The sequence below is a fragment of the Ricinus communis genome, chromosome 6 (genome assembly GCF_019578655.1).
Source record: "Ricinus communis isolate WT05 ecotype wild-type chromosome 6, ASM1957865v1, whole genome shotgun sequence".
NCBI lineage: Eukaryota > Viridiplantae > Streptophyta > Magnoliopsida > Malpighiales > Euphorbiaceae > Ricinus > Ricinus communis.
The window spans coordinates 3,280,446-3,300,465 of NC_063261.1; the positions used below are offsets into that span (position 1 = coordinate 3,280,446).

Below are 20,020 nucleotides of genomic sequence, written 5' to 3' on the forward strand. Positions count from 1 at the left end.
CTTCCAATAATGGTTCCCATCCTTCTTATCTCATTTGTTGAAGCAATTGCTTAGTTACTTTTATAAGATTCATAGCATTGATAATAGTTTTGTCTTTTCTTTGTAGTGCTAATGACAAATCACTTGAAACTTTCAAAATAATTGTATTTTCATAATTTAAAGAAAAATTCAAATAATTGTAATGAAATAAATAATCAATTAACAAGAAAAAAATAACTTAAAGCTAAAATAACTCCTTTTTAAAAGTTTAAAAATTAAAAACTGGAATCCGAATTTGTTTCACTAATTATTACTCGGATTATAGGATCTTATGTCACAACCAAATTTATTTATTTATTTTTATTAATAATTAATATTCATTAGCATGTCATTAAACATGTCATTTACATCATGATTATGTATGACCTATTTTATTATATTATGTGGTAGATAAATAAATTATTTAGTTACATATTGATTTAATTGAAAAGTAATGATTTTGGACTAAATTGGAAAGTTAGAAAGAAAGAGGATTAAATTGTAAAATTACCTATTTTTACACCAATATACCACCTCTTTCATTTCTTCATTTCTACACATGCATTTCCTATTTCCTCTTCTTCTTTGTCTCTCTCGTTCTTCTCCTTTTCTTCTTTAAATCTTGATTTCCTAATCAAACTCTATAAACTTTTAGTAAGTGAAAATCTAATTCTTCTTTTAAGTTTGAAAGATTTGGGCTTTCTTAATCAAGAGAAACAAAGGTGAGTAATTTTAATTTCTTGATTTTGCTGTAAATTAGGATTAATGATATGAAATTGTTGATGATTATGTGTTTTGGAATTGTTTAATCAAGAGTGAACATGCTATTACTTGTGATCTTGAAGCTGGAATTTCTGGGCAGATTTTTCACCTCTGATTTCGTGACCTTAGAGGCTTTATCTCGAAAATTTCTAAACATAAAAGTTGTAGGTATATGTTTCAAAAATATCTCTGTAAAATGGTTTTGTAAATCTTTGAGTGAGTAGGAACTTATAAGGTTCGATTTGCTGCTGCTCTATTTATGGTTCAGCAGGTGACCTGGTTTTTGTGCTGACATTTTGAGGCATTTAGAGGCTGAACCAAGCAGAGAGTTAAACATTAAAGTTGTTCATTTATATATCTATTATATGTCTGCAAAATTTAATAATTTTTGGTTGAGTATAACGTGAAATATGTTGAACTTAATATGGCCTGCTCGAAACTGTTTTAAGCAGAAATCAGACTTAGGATTTAGAAATTTGTTGCTAATTGTGTGTTTCACAACTTGAGCTAGAGAAGTTTAAATTGAGTAAAATTAGTGTCTATAGAAACTTTAGAATGTTACTTTATATCTGGAGAGTTTCATCAGAAAATTTATTCGTTTCATTAGTCATTTAATAGGAAATGTTTTGCTGTTCTGTTTAGATGGAAATTGGAGCAGCTGTATAGAAAATGCCATAACTATTTCTATACCAATGATTTTGAAGTGATTCTTTCTGCTATAGTTTCTATAAAAATGGAAGTATAATTCTGGAAAATATGAAATTTTTATTAATTGTACATAAATTTTGGTGTAATTTCTAAGTCAGTACCTACAAGCTGCCTTCATCAACAAATATGTTGATTTGTTGTCATTCATCTCATGCATCATATTAATATCTAGAATATATGTTATTTTGTTGAAATGTGATATTTTATTGATAGTAAAGATATGTATATTTATACCTTGTGATTGAATTGTATTTGTATTGAATATGTGAATAGGTTCATCCAAAGGAAAGGAAGTGGTAAGAGAAAAAGAATAGGATTACTTTGTTATCCTATAAATTTTGGTAAGTATTTAATAGACTAAACTTTGTGTATATTGAGTAGGAACTGCTATTTGGTTACTTGATAATTTCTTGGTTGACTGAGTTGATATTAGTTATGTTTTTGGCTTTTTGTAAAGTGAATTGATTGTGATGTGTTGTGAAGTGAATTAATTGTGATTAAGGATTGATGATTCTTGTATGGATATTGTGTGATCGGGAAAGCTGAGCCGGGCGGATAGCTACCCGAGTATGTGAGATGGCAAGACTAAGCCGGGCGGATAGTCTTGTCAAGTGGTTACTGAAATTTGAAAATGTGAGGAAATGTAAGGATGAGTCATCTGATCCTAATTTGATAGAAATAATATGGAATTGAATTATTTGACTTGGTTGAGTTTGAGATTATTTGCATTATGTGAGATGAAATTATTTGTTTATGAGAATAATTGAAATGGTTGATTTTATGATTGTTAGTTAAGTGTTGGTATAATTTTCTGTATTGATAAAGACTTGATAATTCTAGCCTAATATACTATAGTTTAGTAAATTAAATGCTTATTGAGTCGCTAGCTCATTCCTTAGCAATTTTTTTTCAGGTTAGTGTAGTTGTAGATAGCCTTAGCTGTGCATTGCTCTCTTTGCATCAGTCAATATTATCAAGTGGACCAGAGGAGTTATCTAAAGCATTGGGGCATTTTGGGAACTTATGTGAATTAAAATAATGTATAAATATTCTTTATATATATTAAGTATGTCATATCACTTAAATTGTATGAATGCATATTGTAACTAAGTAGTAAATTATGTTTATGAAGTTAAATATATATATATTGCTATTCAATTGGATGTTTGAGTTGGGGTGCTACATCTTATCACAAATCAATTTATTAACTCAATCAAGGGTAAATCACTGAAATTACCTAGAGTCTCTTTTGAGTTCATCTAAGAATACCAAAGCTAATTACAATATATTTTCATGGTCATGTCAATTAACTAGGGTTCATTTAAGTTCCTTAGCAATTTATTACTTCCCAAAGAATTCATCTATTTTCTTGATCGAGGTTCCTAAATCTCATAAGTTTATGAGGCCGATAAATTATGCAATCTTCATTGTCTCCCGATTTACCTATATATATATATATATATATATATATATATATATATATATATTTAATCAGGCCTAAAATTAAATACGAGACAATTAAAAGCAACTTATAAAATTAACTGAAAATAAATTCATTTTGAAAACAAACAAGAATCGAAACAAGTAATAGGCTAGCTATGCAAATCCAAATTCTAAGAAGAGTTTAGCTACACATAATTGCAGAAATATATAAAAACATAATTAAAGAAAAAAAAAATAATATTTAACTCAAACTCTTGAATTGTTATATAGAATCCTTTTTGATCTCCTTGAATGTGTCTTCAAAAGTTTCTTTTAATGATAAGAATACTTAAAAACATCTTTTTATCCCCTTTTTATACATCCCAACTCAAAGGAAACCTATTTTGACTTGAATTTTTTAGTTTCCTCTAAAAAGAAAACTCTTTCCTGCTCGACCCGGCTTTTAGGACGACTATGTCACGTCTTTTGCTTTACGGCAAAAGCTTTGCACACGATCATGTGTAATCCTATTCTGAGCTTTCAACTTGGACAGAAGCGGTTATGATTTCAAGCACGCCCGTGTGATACCTATGCATCATATCTTTAGGGACTCGAAGTAGACACGGCTTTTAGCATGGTCGTGTCAAGCCATGCTTCCTGATTTTTCTTCCAGTATGCGATATTGGCACAAGCACGCCCATGTGTGGTCATGACACAGCTTTCCTTCACCATTTAGGCTTCCTTCTTAATCTTTCCTACAAAAGGAGAAAAAGGATTAGGGGTAGCTCCCTTGTCGACCAAGGAAAGTGGGTTAGTTGATTGGCAAGCTGACTGATATGGTTCTGAAGTGCCCAATGAATCGTGGATCGCTAAATGCTTAACACAAGCCCGTTCCTCCGGTTCGCCTCACCAACATGCCGAAAACCATGACTCGGGGGACAAAACCCGCTCCTTGAGAAAGCATGAAGCTTGATGGCTGAACCACGCCCAATTGAAACCTAAATTCTTCCTAATTAATACTAACTATTCATTCTAAATTTATTAAAATTCAACTCGAAGGCATGTATAAATCTACACTTAACAACTCTTCGAATCCGCTCCCTACTATTAACATCATTATCATATATATTTTTTCTTAACCTTGGATCAAAAGGAAGCTTATCTAAATTATAATTCAGGGAAAGTTGAACTTGAACCTACTTTTGTAAAACTTGATTACCCTTAATCCTCCAAAAATATTTCTCCATTCTAACATAAAAAATTGAGCACATAATTAATATAATCTCACTAGTTAATATTAATTCAATAAGAAAATGATAATAAAAATAGTACCTATTAATTTAATGATGGACACAAGACTAGCTAAAGCTAGCTTTTCTCTTCCTTTTTTTATGTATCTCTTTCTACTTTTGGTGGCTTTAAAATAACATAAAAGAAAGGACAAAACTATCCTTATTACTGTTGCACTAATTTATGACATTTGAGATAGCTAAAATTGGGGATTAGCGATTTTTTACTCCACTATGAAAATCAGGAAAAAGGACTTGGCCTATTTGATGATAAGAACAATAACCAACATAAGTACTAAAAAACCCGTAATTTTTCTTTTCTTCCCTTGCTCTTGTCTAACTCCATTTTTAATCTTGATTTGTTGTTCAATACCCCACTGATTATCTTTGTTGTTCTCATTAAAATGAACCTCTGCCCATTCAAATGTTTTATTGTAAGAAAGATCCCAACAAGCCCAAAACAACCTATCAAGATTAGCATCCATCCAAGAAGTCTTTACCATACGTTATCATCCACATGGGTAGTTGTTAGCATCTATTTTCTAGATTTAGATATCAAGAGAATTACGGAAAACCCAATAATAAAAGTTATTACCTTTCTCGAGTCTCAAGAGGTTGAGGATGGGCAAATCCCAGTTAGGGTTGTAATTGAGCCAAAATTATTTTTCTTTATAAAAATCAATTTGGACCAATTGATAGGAAAAATTAAGTTTGAAGGTAAAATTAAAGTTTTTAAAGTTCAGAGACTAAATCACAAGAAATTTTAGAACTTTTTGGCCTCTAAGTCGATGAGCTCTGTGTAGAGGCTCCCGATTGGCCTATATTTTGGTTTTCGATATCATTTTAAGTATTTATTTGATTTAAAACACCAAAAATATCTTTTAAAAGCTATTATCGATAAATTATTTGAATGTAAATGGATTTTATTTTGAATATTCATTTAACTGTTCATCCGATAAATCAAAAGATTTTTATTTTTTATTATTATCGATATTATCTATCTAAGATTTCCTAAACCCTACTGCTATAAATAGAATATTATGTACTAAGTCTAGGGTTAGCAACAATTATTATCAGTATTATTAGTAGAGAGTTTTAGCAGTCGACAAAAAAAGTCAATAAAGAAAGGACTCACTTAGGAAACTTTTTTTAGAATGATAGAAGATTTACAAATCTAGGATTTTTTAATGTTTGTTTATGCTGGATTTTGGATTATAATAACATGATCTATGCTGGTTTTTGAATATGATAACATGTTTTTTTGGGCTTTGAATCAAATAAGTTAAATAATTAGGTCAACATATTAGATTCATTTTGCCTTAAATATGATTATATGATTGGATCTTTTTCTTTTAGGATTACATGATTAAATTTAGGATCTGCCATGTGAAGTTCCTATCTTTTGTTAGTCATTCTTTTTTAATGTTTTTTAATTCTATTTAATTTAGTTTTATGTCTTTGTTTCTTTTTTTAATATATTAATCCTTTTTTATATTCTCTTTGCATGTGTTTTGGCTTTTGGGGGAGGGAGGACCATGATAAAAAATCGACCAAGGCAGAGCCTATAGTCGATTGACTTAGTGACCTCAACAATCGGTTGTTCTCCAAACTTTGACCTAATTTCAGACTTTGTGGCCATTTCTGGCAGTTTTTGTAATTTGTAGCCTAGATTACTTGTTGCTCTTTGATTTTATTAGTTGTAGGAAGGTTGTAATAGCTAGATTTAATTTTATGACTTTTAATTTTTGCTTTTATTTTGGATGTATACCAAATACCTAGACATTTGGCTGCTTAATAAAACTGGACATATAAATATTAAGTCTTAAAGATGGACCTTGGAATGAAAATTGTAGTCCAATAGGTTAATAAAATTAAATTCTATATAGACTTAATAGGTCTTTGCCATGTTCCTAACTAATTAATAGACCCATTTAGAATAAGATCACCTACTTGGGCCTTAGCATGTAAAATAGGTAGTCCATTTAGGTCAAAAGATTTGGTAATAAAAGCATAATTTATAATTGTGTTAAGCTAGATGGACCTTTAGACATAATTAAGTAATAAATTTAGGCTAACAATTTAAATAGGGATTGGGCTTAAAAAAATGGGTTAGACTTAGATGGACCTCACATACTGTAATGGTTATTTGTAAAAATTATAACTATTGCATTTATAGGGAACATAACCCATTAAACAATAAAGTTAAAATTGAGGATACAGAAATAAGAAAGTTGGCTTCCAGATCCATCTCTAGATGTGGCTGTCAACACCTCTTTTTTGGATTTAGATATAGAGAGAATTATGAAAAATCCTATGATGAAAGTTAATGCCTTCTCGAGTCTCAAGAGACGATGGATGGGCGAATCCGAGTTTAGGATTGAGGTTAATCTAGCCTATTACCTTTTCTAAATCAATTTGGACTTAATTGTCAAGCAAAATAAAGTTTGAGGGTCAAAATGAAGAATTTTAAATTTAAGAACCTAATTGCAAAATTTTTGAACTTCCTGTGTATAGAGTCAATCAGCTCTATGCATAACTAATCGGCGTTATATATTGCCGATTGGAGCTTTTTCACTTCGACGTCGTTTTTCTTGACGATTTTACCTCTAGATGTAGATTCTAGAAGGTTTTAACAATAATCATAGATTTTTAATGATATTTATTTAAATTTAAAAAATTAAATTTAGATAATTATCAACTTATTTTATTTGAAAAATCTGAGATTATCATTTTCTTTGAAACCCTACCTCTATAAATAGAAAGATATATCTAGGATTTGAAAAAAAAGTGATAGACATAACACACAACTAGAGAGAATAGAAGCTAGATCAATTAAAAATGAGAGAAAAATCTTATGTTCAATATTAGGCAGAAGGTTTAGGTTACTAAGAAATAAGGTTACCGAAGGAAGAACTGTTTTTTTTGGAAACCTTTTTTAATCGACAGAAGCCTTTTTAACACCAGATCCAACACTGGATTCCCAACCAGTTTTCGATTCAACTGCATGTTCATCACTTGAGACTCGTAAAACCATCAACTATGGTGATAATCTGAGGGTTACTCCAAACATGCATCCATCATTATCTACATCATACTAAAGTGGTTTCTTTTTATGTTTTTCCTTAGAAACATGATTATGGTTGAGTTAAAATGATTAGATTAGGGTTTCTTATGGATCTGCATGTTATTAGTTTATTGCGTTTTGAAATCTAATAATAAGAACACTAGAATTTTGAATCCGATGATTTTGCCAATATTAGGATTTTGAATTTGATTAAACACATGCATATGATTAATGATTAGATTTATATTTCCATTATGATTCAGAAATTAAATATGTTAATTAGGATTATGTGATCAATCTGCCATCTTTATTTACTGTTTCTTTTTGGTTTAAGGTTTTGTGTTCTAGGGTTTCTGATTCAATCAATTAATTCTTATGGTTTCCATTTTATTTTTATTTTATTTCTTTCATATTGTAATTGGTTTTCACCTTCTGTACATGTTAAAATCGTCCTTGGAGATGCTAGTAACACACTAAAAGTCAAAAAAGGTTGCCCGAATACCTTAGAGCCGATGAACTCTATACTTAATTGTCCCAGTTTTTGGCTTTTTATGAATTTTGATGTATTTTCATCAATTTTGTGTATTATATTAGATTTTAGGCTTCTTTGCAATTATAGTTGTAGGTATGGTTGTAATAATTAGGTTTATATTTTTGCTCTTTATTTTAGTTTATTTCATGGCTTAATGTATAATTAATAACTGTGATATCCATGGGCGACGGTTTCAGGCGTGTATCCAAGTGTCTTTAGCGACTACGACGGTGTAACGCTTTTCAACCTAATAGGTAACACGCTAACTAGTCACTGAGACTAGCGTAGACATGGGAATCACTGCTCAGGTAATCACTAGGATACTTTTACTAATGAGTGGCGTTTCTCAGATTCCATAAGGAAGCTTACGCTATAAATCCAGAGATGGATCCGGAAGCTAACTTCCTTTTTGTGTGTATATTAGTCTTTAATTTTATTATTTAACAAATTATTCCCTATAAACATAAGCAATTCATAAACAGGCATGCCAAATAACACACATAATTCACTTAGGTCTAGGCCATTTTATTCAAGCCTAGCCCATATTACTAAGTTGCCAATGAATTATGTATATAGTCCACTTAGTGTAGTCCATTTACAAGTTATGCTTTTAATTTCCAAACTTTAGGCCTAATGGACTACTTATTATGACAAGGCTCGTTCTGTATGAACCTAATTCTAATAAAGCCTAATCCTAACTAAGACATGCCAAGGTCCACTAAGTCTACTTTAATTTTAGAGTTTAAGCCCAATTAATGTTGATTAATTTGTTAGACTACATTTTTCATGTTAGGTCCGATTTTAACCTTAAGTCTATATGTCTATGTTGAGTCAATCAGCTCTATGTCTAATGCCGATTGGCTCCACACTTAATTGTCCTAGTTTTTGGCTTTCTACGAATTTTGATGTATTTTCATCAATTCTGTGTACTGTATTAGATTTTAGGCCTTTTTCTTTGCAATTTTAGTTGTAGGCTGGGTTGTAATAATTAGATTTATATTAATGCTCTTTAGTTTATTTCATGGCTTAATGTATAATAAATAATTGTGATATGACTGCTAATTAAAAGTGGATATATAGACTTAGGGTTAAAATCTGATCTAACATGAAAATTGTAGTCCAATAGGTTAATAAACATTAATTAGGCTTAAACTCTAAAATTGAAGTAGACTCAATGGGCTTTGGCATGTCTTAGTTAGGATTAGGCTTTATTAGAATTAGGTTCACACAGAACGGGCCTTGTCATAATAGTAGTCCATTAGGCCTAAACTTTGGAAATCAAAAGCATAACTTGTAAATGGGCTAGACTAAGTGGGCTGTATACATAATTAATTAATAACTTAGATTAACAATTCTAAATGTGGTCTGGGCTTAAAAAAATAGGCTAGACCTAGGTGAATTATGTATATTATTTGGCATGCTTGTGTTTGAATTGCTTGCGTTTATAGGGAATAATTTGTTAAACAATAAAATTAAAGACTAATATACACAAATAAGAAAGTTGGCTTCTGGATCCATCTTTGGATTTGTGGCGTAAGTTTTCTTATGGAATATGAGAAACGCCACTTATTAGTATAAGTATCCCGATGATTACTCGAGTGGCGAATCCCATCTCCGCGCTAGTCTCAGTGATTAGTTAGCGTGTTCCCGATTAGGTTGAAAAGCCTCACAGTGCCGTAGTCGCTAAAGACACTTGGGTGTGCATCCAAAATCGTCGCCTATAGTGGCGACTTCATTAGGATAAAAGAAGCTTATTCCAGTGCATGTTTGTCTATGATTTTATTATTTAACAGATTACTCTTACATCACTACACCATTATCGCACACTGTGCACTTTGGTCCCTATAGCCCCAATGGCATGGGTTAGTGGCTCTTTAGTTCCACCCGAATCCTACAATTACAACACTCGCTAACCATCACTCATAAGTAATGAGTAAATTTCCTTCGCTGCATGGACCCTTAAGTGGGGAGACGAGCCAAGTAAGAACACTTTTTACTTATGGGAGCCTTTTTTCCATACCTAAGACTCAGCTTATGGTAATGACCATAGTAATCTTCCTTAGGAACCCTATTGCTTGCTATATGAAATGTTTTGCTTTATAAGTATCTAAAGCCCAAGTATTAAAGGCCCTAGCCCAAGAACATGTGGAACTAGGCTCTAGGTGCAAGATATGCATGCTTTTATGCTTATACTGAGAAACATTGCCTTGTTTATTTTAAATATGCTTTAAGAGCTTATGGCATGCACGTCAGGCCTACTATCCCTTGTTGATAGAAAGCCTAGACCCAAAATCCTAGGGAAGAAAAAATTACCACGGACTGTGTGCGAGAGTAATAAGGCTAGAATGATAAAATGTATATATTATTGTGTGTGCTAACCTTTTTCTATCTTTATACATTGCACGTGCGTCATGCATCTCACGCATTGCATGCATCATACTAACCCTTGCTTTTTTAGCCATATAAATTTTGTTGTGGGTTGGAAGAACTAAGACAGTGGGAGATTGGAAAGAGTACCTATTTCTCTAAGAATCCTAGCTGCATTAAAGCACCTTAAAAGACCAAGACGCCAAGCTACTGAAGAGATGGCCAACGAGAGAGCTAACAAACAAGACGTCGAGATCCTCAAGAACGCCATCATCAAAGATTTGAGTGGTGTAATCTAGGAAGAGCTTCAACAACTCTTGGCTGGAAGGGTTACAGACCAAGCCCCAGTTAACCCCCTTGTTACTGTTGACCTGGCTGTGCTTGCCATTGAGACTACTACTGCCACTACTACCGCGCGAATGCTAATGTAGAAGACCCAGCTAGAAGGCGAGTGCCCTAGAATTTTTAGGACTTTGATGAGTTCATACTAGACCAGGCTAAAAGGGAGACTACCCTTGCCACCAATGGAGCTGTGAGTGGCCTAAGCACCAGGCTTGACAAAATGCAGGGTATGCTGGAAATTAAAGGTTTGGACCCTACCTATGATTTGAAAGAGCTACTTTTGACTGGAGAAGACAAGCTACCTACAAAGTTTAGAATGCCCGAGATGAAGAAGTTCAACGGGACTGGTGATCCAAAAGTTCATTTGAAGCAGTATGTAACTATCATGGGAACTACTCAATTGAGCAGGACCTAAATTATCAAGTTGTTTATACTGTCTCTTGAAGGACCCGTTGTCAACTAGTACCACAATCTGAAAAAAGTTCGCCAAAGCTAAATGGCACAATTTATGCATTTCTTTTGTCAAGCAATATGACTACAACAATCATTTGGAAGTATCGATCATGGATCTTGAATTCACCAAGCAGAAGCCAAATGAGTCCTTCTCTAATTTCCTGACTAGATGGAGGAATGAGGCTGGACTGATGAAGAATAAGCCCTTTGAAAAGGACCAAGTTTGTATGGTGATCCGAAACATTCTTCTAGGATGGGTTGAAAGGTTGCAGATGATGAGCCTGAAAACCTTCATGGACTTGTACGATGATGGGCTACAAGTCAAGGAAATCGAGAATGACAAAAGAAAGACTGTGAGAACTGGTGGAAGGGTGAACTATCAAGCTGGAGGAAGCAGGACCCTGGATGTGAATGTTGTGCACAACTAAGAAAGTTCTCCAATTTCATACAACCTCTCTCAAAGGTCTTCGAGAGATTGGTATAGAATGGCAATGCCCCAACCTACTACCCTCAAGAACCCACCAAACCCTAACACACCTGGATTTAAACCCAACACCTATTATAAATTCCACCAAGCACTTGGCCACCACAGCGATAATTGCATCCGGCTAAAGCACGAAATCTAGGACCTTATCGATGCTGGAAAGCTTATTGACCCTGACCAACCCAACACTAGAAAAAATCCCTTTCCAAACTACAACAACATACCACCCCCAAACAAAATGTCCATGATGAACTCTGATTTTAGCGAAGAGGAGATCATGAATTCCTTCGTAGACATACCCAAAACCGAGCTAGAAGCCAAATCAGATAGAGAACCTTCATTGAGCTAGGGGCACCACTATCCGTGGTGTTCTATCACTTAAAATGGAGCAAAAAGGTTAAGCCCCAATCACCAAAGGATAGTCCTAAGCCTCACAATGGTCAGTAGTGTGAGTATCACTAGGCTTTCAGGCATGTGATGGACTAGTGCAACCATCTCAAGCACGAGATTTAGGATTTAATCGACTCTAGAGAATGGAAGGTTGAGCAACTTCCTCTGTATGAGTGTAAAGGCCTGCTAGGGCAGCCCTCAGGCAAATTTAACTTCAAGGTTCGATATTTGAGGTCTCCTTCGGCTGATATTAGAATTGAGGATATTATGTCAAGTGGTTGGGGATCAGATGACGATCAAGCCGCTTGTGAACCTTGTCTCATGAAAGTTTGGAAAGAAGGGGAAAAGAAGTCGATCATGGCTATTGACATCTAATATGACTCTAGGGATGAGTGTGAAGTTTAAGACACTGAGGCTAAGAACATCTGGGCAGATAACGATTCTAAAAATGAGCTAGCGAGTTAGGGTAAGAAAGCCACGACCCAAAAGGTGAAACAAGATAAGCAAGCACCTAAAAGACGGGGATGCCGTGTTGCTAGAAAAGTGGAAGAAAGAGAAGAAGATAACCAATGTCTGGGAATTGTTGATGCATTCATCGGATCAAAGAAAGTCTTTAATTCAGGCGTTGTCTAGTATAAGCGTTAGCACAACAGTTGCCTTTAAGGAGATGATCAAAACCGTAACTGACAAGACCGCCGGGATGATTACCTTCTCGGATGAAGACCTACCATTTAAGGGAAGACACCATAATAAAGCCCTCTACATAGCAGCAGAAGTCAAGGGGAAGAGAACCCCATGTGTGATGGTGGATGATGGGTCAGCCATCAACGTGTATCCTTCTCGCATACTCCTTAAGCTAGGGATGACTGTGAAAGACCTGAGGCCATCATATATGATTATAAGGGCTTATCATGAGATGAAAAGAGACGTGGAAGGAACATTTTCAGCACTGGTGAAGACAAATCCCATTGGATCCTGGGTAGAGTTCACTGTCTTAGACATCCTGATAACTTTTGCATTGTTATTGGGAAGGCCATGGTTCCATGCTTTAGGAGTCCTTCCCATAGTACATCAGAAGGTAAAATTCCCTCATGAAGGCGAGATCGTCACCATCAACACTGAAGGTGGTAAGGTTGTCTCAGCTATCCAAGAGGCTGTTAAGAAGATGGATACCCCTACTGAATTCCAAGTTGATGTTCTCTATAAGGATTATATAGATGGATACCCCTACTCTAGGGAGCCTGAACCCATTAATGTAGCTGGGACTGAGGTATCGGGGTTTGAGATTTTTAAGAACCTAATCGTTGACAGGATGGCCGAGCTGAGTATCAAGGAAGTCCGAGAGAAGGTTACCACCAAGATGGAAGAGCTGAAGTTAAAAGAGTTCACCGTTCAGCTGGAGAAAATTAGCCAAAAGGAACTAGCTGCTCTTATAGACAATAAAATTTTAATTTTCTTTTATGATGATGATGTAATAACATCTGATATTTATGAGGATGATGTTTCTTTCCTTTCCAAGATCAATGATATGAACAATATTGGTTACTTGTGCAATTTTTTTTCTGATGGTAGTGTGCACTTTGACGATCATGACATGTGCATGTTTGACATCAATTCCATATAAATTAATTCATTTAATGTAGGCACAAATGAAAATCCATGGAACATTCTAATAGCTAATGATATGACTCCTGAAGAGAGGAGAGAATTTGAGAAAATAATAGAAAAAAGAAAAGTTGTAATTGCTTGGTCCTATAATGACATGCCAGGTCTAGACAGGAAAATAGTAGAGTACCGTATCCCAACTTATCCGCATATTAAGCCAATCAAGCAGAAGATGAGGAGACTGATGCCGGAATGGGTAGAGAAAATACGAGTATAGGTTGCTAAGCAGGTAAAGGCCAATTTTCTCGATATGGTTGACTATCCCGAATGGTTGGCAAACATTGTTCCAATTTTGGAAAAGGATGGTAAGGTCCGAATGTGTGTAGATTACAGGGACTTGAACAAGACATTCCCTAAGGATGACTTTCCTCTTTCTTACATAGATATAAAAGTTAACAGTGCCGCTTCGAATGCGATATACTATTTTACGGATGGGTTTTCCAAGTACAATCAGATCATGATGGCAGTGGTGGACAAGTTGAAGAGGTCATTTATCAATGAGTGGGAGACATACTGCTACAAGATTATGCCTTTTGGAATAAAGAACGTGGGGCAACTTATTGGAGAGCAACCACTACCTTATTTCATGACATAATGCATAAGGAGGTGGAGGTGTATGTTGATGACATGATGCTATAGTCTAAAACAAGGGAAGGGCACTTCCAAGCTCTTGATAAGTTTTTAGGACGAGTGGAAAGGTATAACCTGAGACTCAATCCAAAGAAAAGTGTATTCAGAGTTACATTAGGGAAGCTGTTAGGGCACAAAGTAAGTCAACATGGCTAATGTGCATCATTTTATACATATTTATATGCCCAATTGTTTATATTTTTGCGCATAGTTATCTTGTTTTAATCACCTGTATTTTGGTTCCTTTCATATTTCAGGTCATTATCGAGGGACATTATCAGTAATTGAGGGAAATACGCACAATTACGGACCAGAATCCATCAAATTAAGCAAGGACTAGCATTCCAAGGTTGAGCACGGCCTGGACTCTGGCCGTGCTGAACCATCAAATGTTGCCCTTCAAGAGTACCATTTTGGCACGATTTTTGAAGCCACCACGGCCTCCACCGTGGCCCATGGTGGCTCAACACCAATAAGGGCACGACCAGGAAGAAGCCATAAGTTGCGGGACACGGAGGTCCAAAGATGGTTCGACTCACCTGCGCGGCTTGACCACGACCGAGATTTATATAGGCAAAAATGATTTGTTGAATTAGGGTTCGATTTTCCAACTTGATTTCACATATACAAGCATAAGCCATCTTTCTCTAGACTTCAATACTCGACCTTAGAAGACCATTTCATCTATTGAAGGAAGGATTACATTGGTTTTAACATCAAATTGAAGACCAAGAGGAGATTTGGGAGCATTCAAGAGGCAAACTAGGGTTTATCATTATGAATTAGGAATTTAGGGTTTTTCATCCAACTTGAAGAAGAAGGGTGTACATGCCTTCAATTTACTTTTCTGAATTTGTTCTTTACTTTGTGTTGCTTATTAGTATGAGTAACTAAATTTGTCAAACCCATTGGAGTTCCTATGTTGTTGGATTGATTCTAATGCTTATGAGATTTTGATTATCAATGCTTGTCTCTTCTTGCTTTCATTATTAATGAAAAATCACATTATTCATGAGACGTTGTGAGTTGTGGTATTTAGATTGCTTTATGTAATTGTGAAATTCATTTAGTAATTGGAAATTTGAATAGCAAAAACTCATTAATGATCACTTAGAGATAAGGGTAATTGACTAGCCAGATTAAGAATTAACAAAGCTTAATAGAGGCGGGTTAAAGCTTAATGCTAAATTAATAATCGATCATTAGGAAGAAATTCCAACTTTAGGTTATTAGGTTTAGGAATTCGGTTATCTCGAGAGAAAGACCGAATTTAGTTAAGAATTAATTTAGCAATTTTTTATTTTTCTATCTTTATTTTACTTTATTTTATTATTTTATTCTTTTAATTACTTCTGTTCTTTGGTTGCTACCTTCCATTCTTAGGTAGTTTATGACCAGGAGCTCTAGCTCTGATCTTGTAGAGCCTTTGTCTGATCCAGAGCGATCCCTCAGACTTTTAAGGAAGCATTTGCCATCGGTAGAGGAGGAGATTGATGTTGAGATACCTGTTGATAGACCAGAAGGGATGGAGAATCATAATGGAAATGTTGCGGCAGACACTAACAAAATGATGTACGAGTTTGCTAGACCATCATTGGATGGGACACAGACGAGTATACTCAGACCAGCGGTGGCAGCTAACAACTTCGAAATAAAGCCAAATGTGATCCAGATGGTATAGCAGAGTGTACAGTTTCGAGGTTGCCAAGCGAGGATCCCAATGCCCATATAGCCAACTTTTTGGAGATATGCGACACGTTCAAGATAAATGGAACTACCGATGATGCCATCCGGCTGAGATTATTTCCATTTTCTTTAAGCGATAGAGCAAAGAGATGGTTGCAGTCCCTTCCACCGAACACTATCACTACCTGGAAATCTTTGGCTGAAAAATTTCTTTACAAGTACTTTCCTCCAGCTAAGATTGCTAAATTGAGAAATGACATTTCTTCTTTTGTGTAAATGGACGATGAGAGCATGTATGATGCTTGGGAGAGGTACAAAGACTTGTTGAGATGCTGTCCACACCACGGTCTACTAATATGGATCCAGGTTCAGACCTTTTACAGTAGTTTGAACCTTGCTACTAGGCAAATGATAGATGTCAGCAAAGTGGCCTTGAATGCAAGAAGACGGAGCAAAGCAAAATCTGATAGAGGAGATGGCCATGAACAACTACCAGTGGTAATCTTCTAGGAGTCGGCCAGTCAAACAGTAGCCTTGGCAGCTCAAGTGGAGCTTCTAACCAAGAAATTAGACCAGCTTCAGATGCCGGTTCAAGCAGCCTAAATAAGCTGTGAGTTTTACGGTGGCCCGCACTACGGTGCAAACTGTAATGCATGAGGTATGTTTGCTAGCTCCTCTACTTCATCTATTGTTTCTACTGACCGTGAACATGTTAATTACATGGGGAATTGATAAGCATCATACTACACATGTTTTCATGCCCGATTGTTTACATTTTTTATGCATGATTATCCCGTTTTATGCTAGAATCACCTGTCTTTTGTTTCCTTTCTCGTTTCAGGTCATTTTCGAAGGACACCATCAATAATCGAGGGAAATACGTGTGATTACGGACCAAAATCCATCAAATTGGGTGAGAACTAGCACCCCGAGGGTTGAGCACGGCCTGGACTCCAGCCGTGCTGAATTAGTAAGATGCTATCCCCAATTGTGCCATTTCAGCACGACTTCCGTAGCCACCACGGCCTCCGTACGACTGTGGTGGCTCAAAGACTACTTGGGCACGGCTTGGAAGGAGTCAAGACAACAGATTCAAGATCGCTCGACTCGGTCGAATCATCACACTGGACCCGTGTCACTGGACTCCCATGCTGAATCAACTATATAGGCAATTTTGAGTTCTTTTGAAGGAGGAGACGATTTTTGGACTCAATTCCAAGACACACACTTAATCAATTATTTTCTTATACCTCAATTGTAGACCTTGAGAGATCAAAAATTCATCAATTGAAGGAGGGATTTCACTTGTTCCAACATCGAATTGAAGATCAAGACAAACTTTGGGAGCATTCAAGAGGCAACTAGGGTTTGAGATTTCGAATTTGCAAATTTAGGGTTTCTCATTCAGCTTGAAAGAGAAGGGTGTACATGCCTTTAATTTATTTTTCCTTATTTTGTTCCCTAATTGCTTTAACCATGAACATGAGTAGCTAGATCTTTTGAATCCATTAGGGTTCACCTTTGTTGATGGATTATGCTTAATTGTTAGTTTTTATAATTGTCATTCTTGCAATCTTCTTGCTATTCAGCAATAAAAGTTTGATTCAGTTAATTTGAGACGTTGGATTAATTGTTTATTAGGTTGTTTCTTGACATTTGAGAAATGCTTGTTACAACTGGACATTGAATAGTAAGAACCGGTAGTTAACACTTAGAGATAAGGTTGATTTACTCACGGATTAAGAACTAATAACTCTTAATAGTTTTAAATCATACTTAATGCTAATCTGTAGTAATCCGATAGGAAGAGATTCCATTAGGTTAGTGCAGTTTAGGAATCCGATAAGCTCGAGAGAGGAACCGGGATTCAATTCAGGGATTTAGGCACGGGTAAGCAAGATCGGCAATCCATAAAATCCATCTTTAGAATTCCATCACTTAGGCTCCCTTTTGGGTTTGTCTCTCTTTTTGCAATTATCTTTTGATTATCCATTGTCCTTCATTTACTTAATTGCACTCATAACCATTAGCTGGTATGTTAGAACCTTCACACCCTATTTCAGACTAGATATCATAGCAAGCAGTAATAACTCTAGGTTCACCCGATCTCCAGAGATACGACCTTGATACTCACTAGTGCTAGGCTGCATCGGTAGGTTCACTGCCTTAGGTGTAGGTTGCATAAAGAGCCCATCAAGTTTTTGGCGCCGTTGCCGGGGAACACAGTAATGGTGAACTAGAGTGAATTGTTTTTGTGTTAATTTAGTCATTATTTGTTTATTAATTTATTCTTTATTTATTTTTTATTTTTTATTTATTTATTTATTTATTTATTTATTATTATATTGTTTTTGTTGATTGGTGGTTGTGTGGACTTTCGGTTTCAGGTAGTTTATGACCAGGAGCTCAAACTCGAATCTTATAGAGCCTCTATCTGATCCAGAATGATCCCTCAGACTCTTAAGGAAGAGGTTGCAATTAGAAGAGGAGGAGATTGATGTTGAGGTACCTGTGGATAGACTAGACACAATGGAAAACCATGACCCCCAGTTCAACGATGATCAGAGGACGATGTACGAGTTTGCTCGACCATCTTTAGATGGGACGAAAACGAGTATAGTCAGACCTGCTGTAGCGGCCAATAATTTTGAGATAAAGGCCAATGTTATCCAGATGATCCAACAAAGCGTGCAATTTGGAGGATTGCCCAGCGAGGATCCCAATGCACATATCTCTAACTTTTTGGAGATTTGTGACACATTCAAGATAAATTGAACAACCGATGATGCCATTAGGCTGAGATTGTTTCCATTTTCCTTAAGGGACAGAGCAAAGAGATGGCTGCAATCTCTTCCACAATAGACGATCACTACCTGGAAGGCGTTGGCCGAAAAATTTTTATATAAGTATTTTCCTCCCACTAAAACTGCTAAACTTAGAAATGACATATCTTCTTTTGTGCAGTTTGATGATGAAAGCATGTACGATGCATGGGAGAGATTTAAAGATCTTTTGAGATGCTGCCCACATCACGGATTGCCGGTGTGGATGCAGTTCGGACCTTCTACGGGTTGAACCTTGCAACGAGGCGATGGTGGATACCGCAGCAGTGGGGCGCTAAATAGTAAGACGCCCGAGCGTGCTCGGAACCCCGATAGAGGAAATGGCCATGAACAACTATCGTTGGCAATCCTCTAGAGCCGACCAGGAAGACAGGAGTGGTCAACCAAGTGGACTCTACAGCAACCTTGGCAGCTCAAGTGGAGCTTCTAGCCAAGAAGATCGACCAACTCCGATGCGGTTCATGCAATGAACGTTGGTCGCGAAGTTTTGTGGTGGCCCGCATTACAAGTGTGAACTGCATCATGGAGGTATGTTTGCTTCATCCTCTACTACTTTTCCATCTAATTCTGCTATGTCTTTTGATGTTGAACAGGTTAATTATATGGGGAATGCCCCAAGGCAGCAGAACGATTCTTACAGCAATACATACAACCCTGGGTGGCGCAATCATCCCAACTTCAGTTGGAGGAACAATAACGCTCAGTGGTCCACTGGTTTCGGAGACTTCATCACAGCCCGCAGAATATTCGGCTGGCCTGCACAAGCTCCTCCTCTACCAGAAAAGAAGTCAAATTTAGAGGAGCTTATGATGAAGTTTGTGATGTCTACGGAGATGAGGTTCCAGCAAACTGATAGTGCACTTAGGAACCAGCAGGCCTCGATTCAGAACTTGGAGACCCAGATTGGCCAAATCTCTAAGATGTTGTCTGAGAGGCAGCAAGGAGCGCTTCCGAGCACCACTGAGTCTAACCCGAGGGAGCACGTGAACGCCATCACTTTGTGTTCAGGTAAGTTAGTTTCAGCTCCTTCTAAGCCTATTTTTGATGACGCCACTATTGATGTGCAGGTTAAGGCAAGCAGTAAGGTTAGGGAACCTGAGGGACAAAAGGTGAAATCAATTCTAGTCAGGGAATATCAACCTAAGATTCCTTATCCTGCTAGAGCTAAACAAGCAGAGGCGAAAGAGCAGTTCAGTAAGCTTTTAGATATTTTTAGACAACTGCATATTAACTTGCCTTTTATTGATGCATTGGAGCAGATGCCGAAGTATGCTAAGTTCTTAAAGGACATACTTAGCAGAAAAAGGAAGTTGGAGGAGGTCTCCTATGTTCAACTTAATGAGGAGTGCTCAGCAGTGTTTCAGA

The 20,020-nt window shown here is 36.1% G+C and overlaps 2 non-coding genes across 2 annotated transcripts; both read right to left on the bottom strand.

The window, feature by feature from the left end:
* Positions 1 to 16,055: 16,055 nt before the first annotated feature.
* LOC112534285 lies at positions 16,056 to 16,162 on the bottom strand. The gene has a single exon (XR_003078581.2). It is a non-coding gene; the product is annotated as a small nucleolar RNA R71 (small nucleolar RNA).
* Positions 16,163 to 18,743: 2,581 nt separating this feature from the next.
* On the bottom strand, positions 18,744 to 18,850 carry LOC112534294. The gene has a single exon (XR_003078590.1). It is a non-coding gene; the product is annotated as a small nucleolar RNA R71 (small nucleolar RNA).
* Positions 18,851 to 20,020: the final 1,170 nt, after the last annotated feature.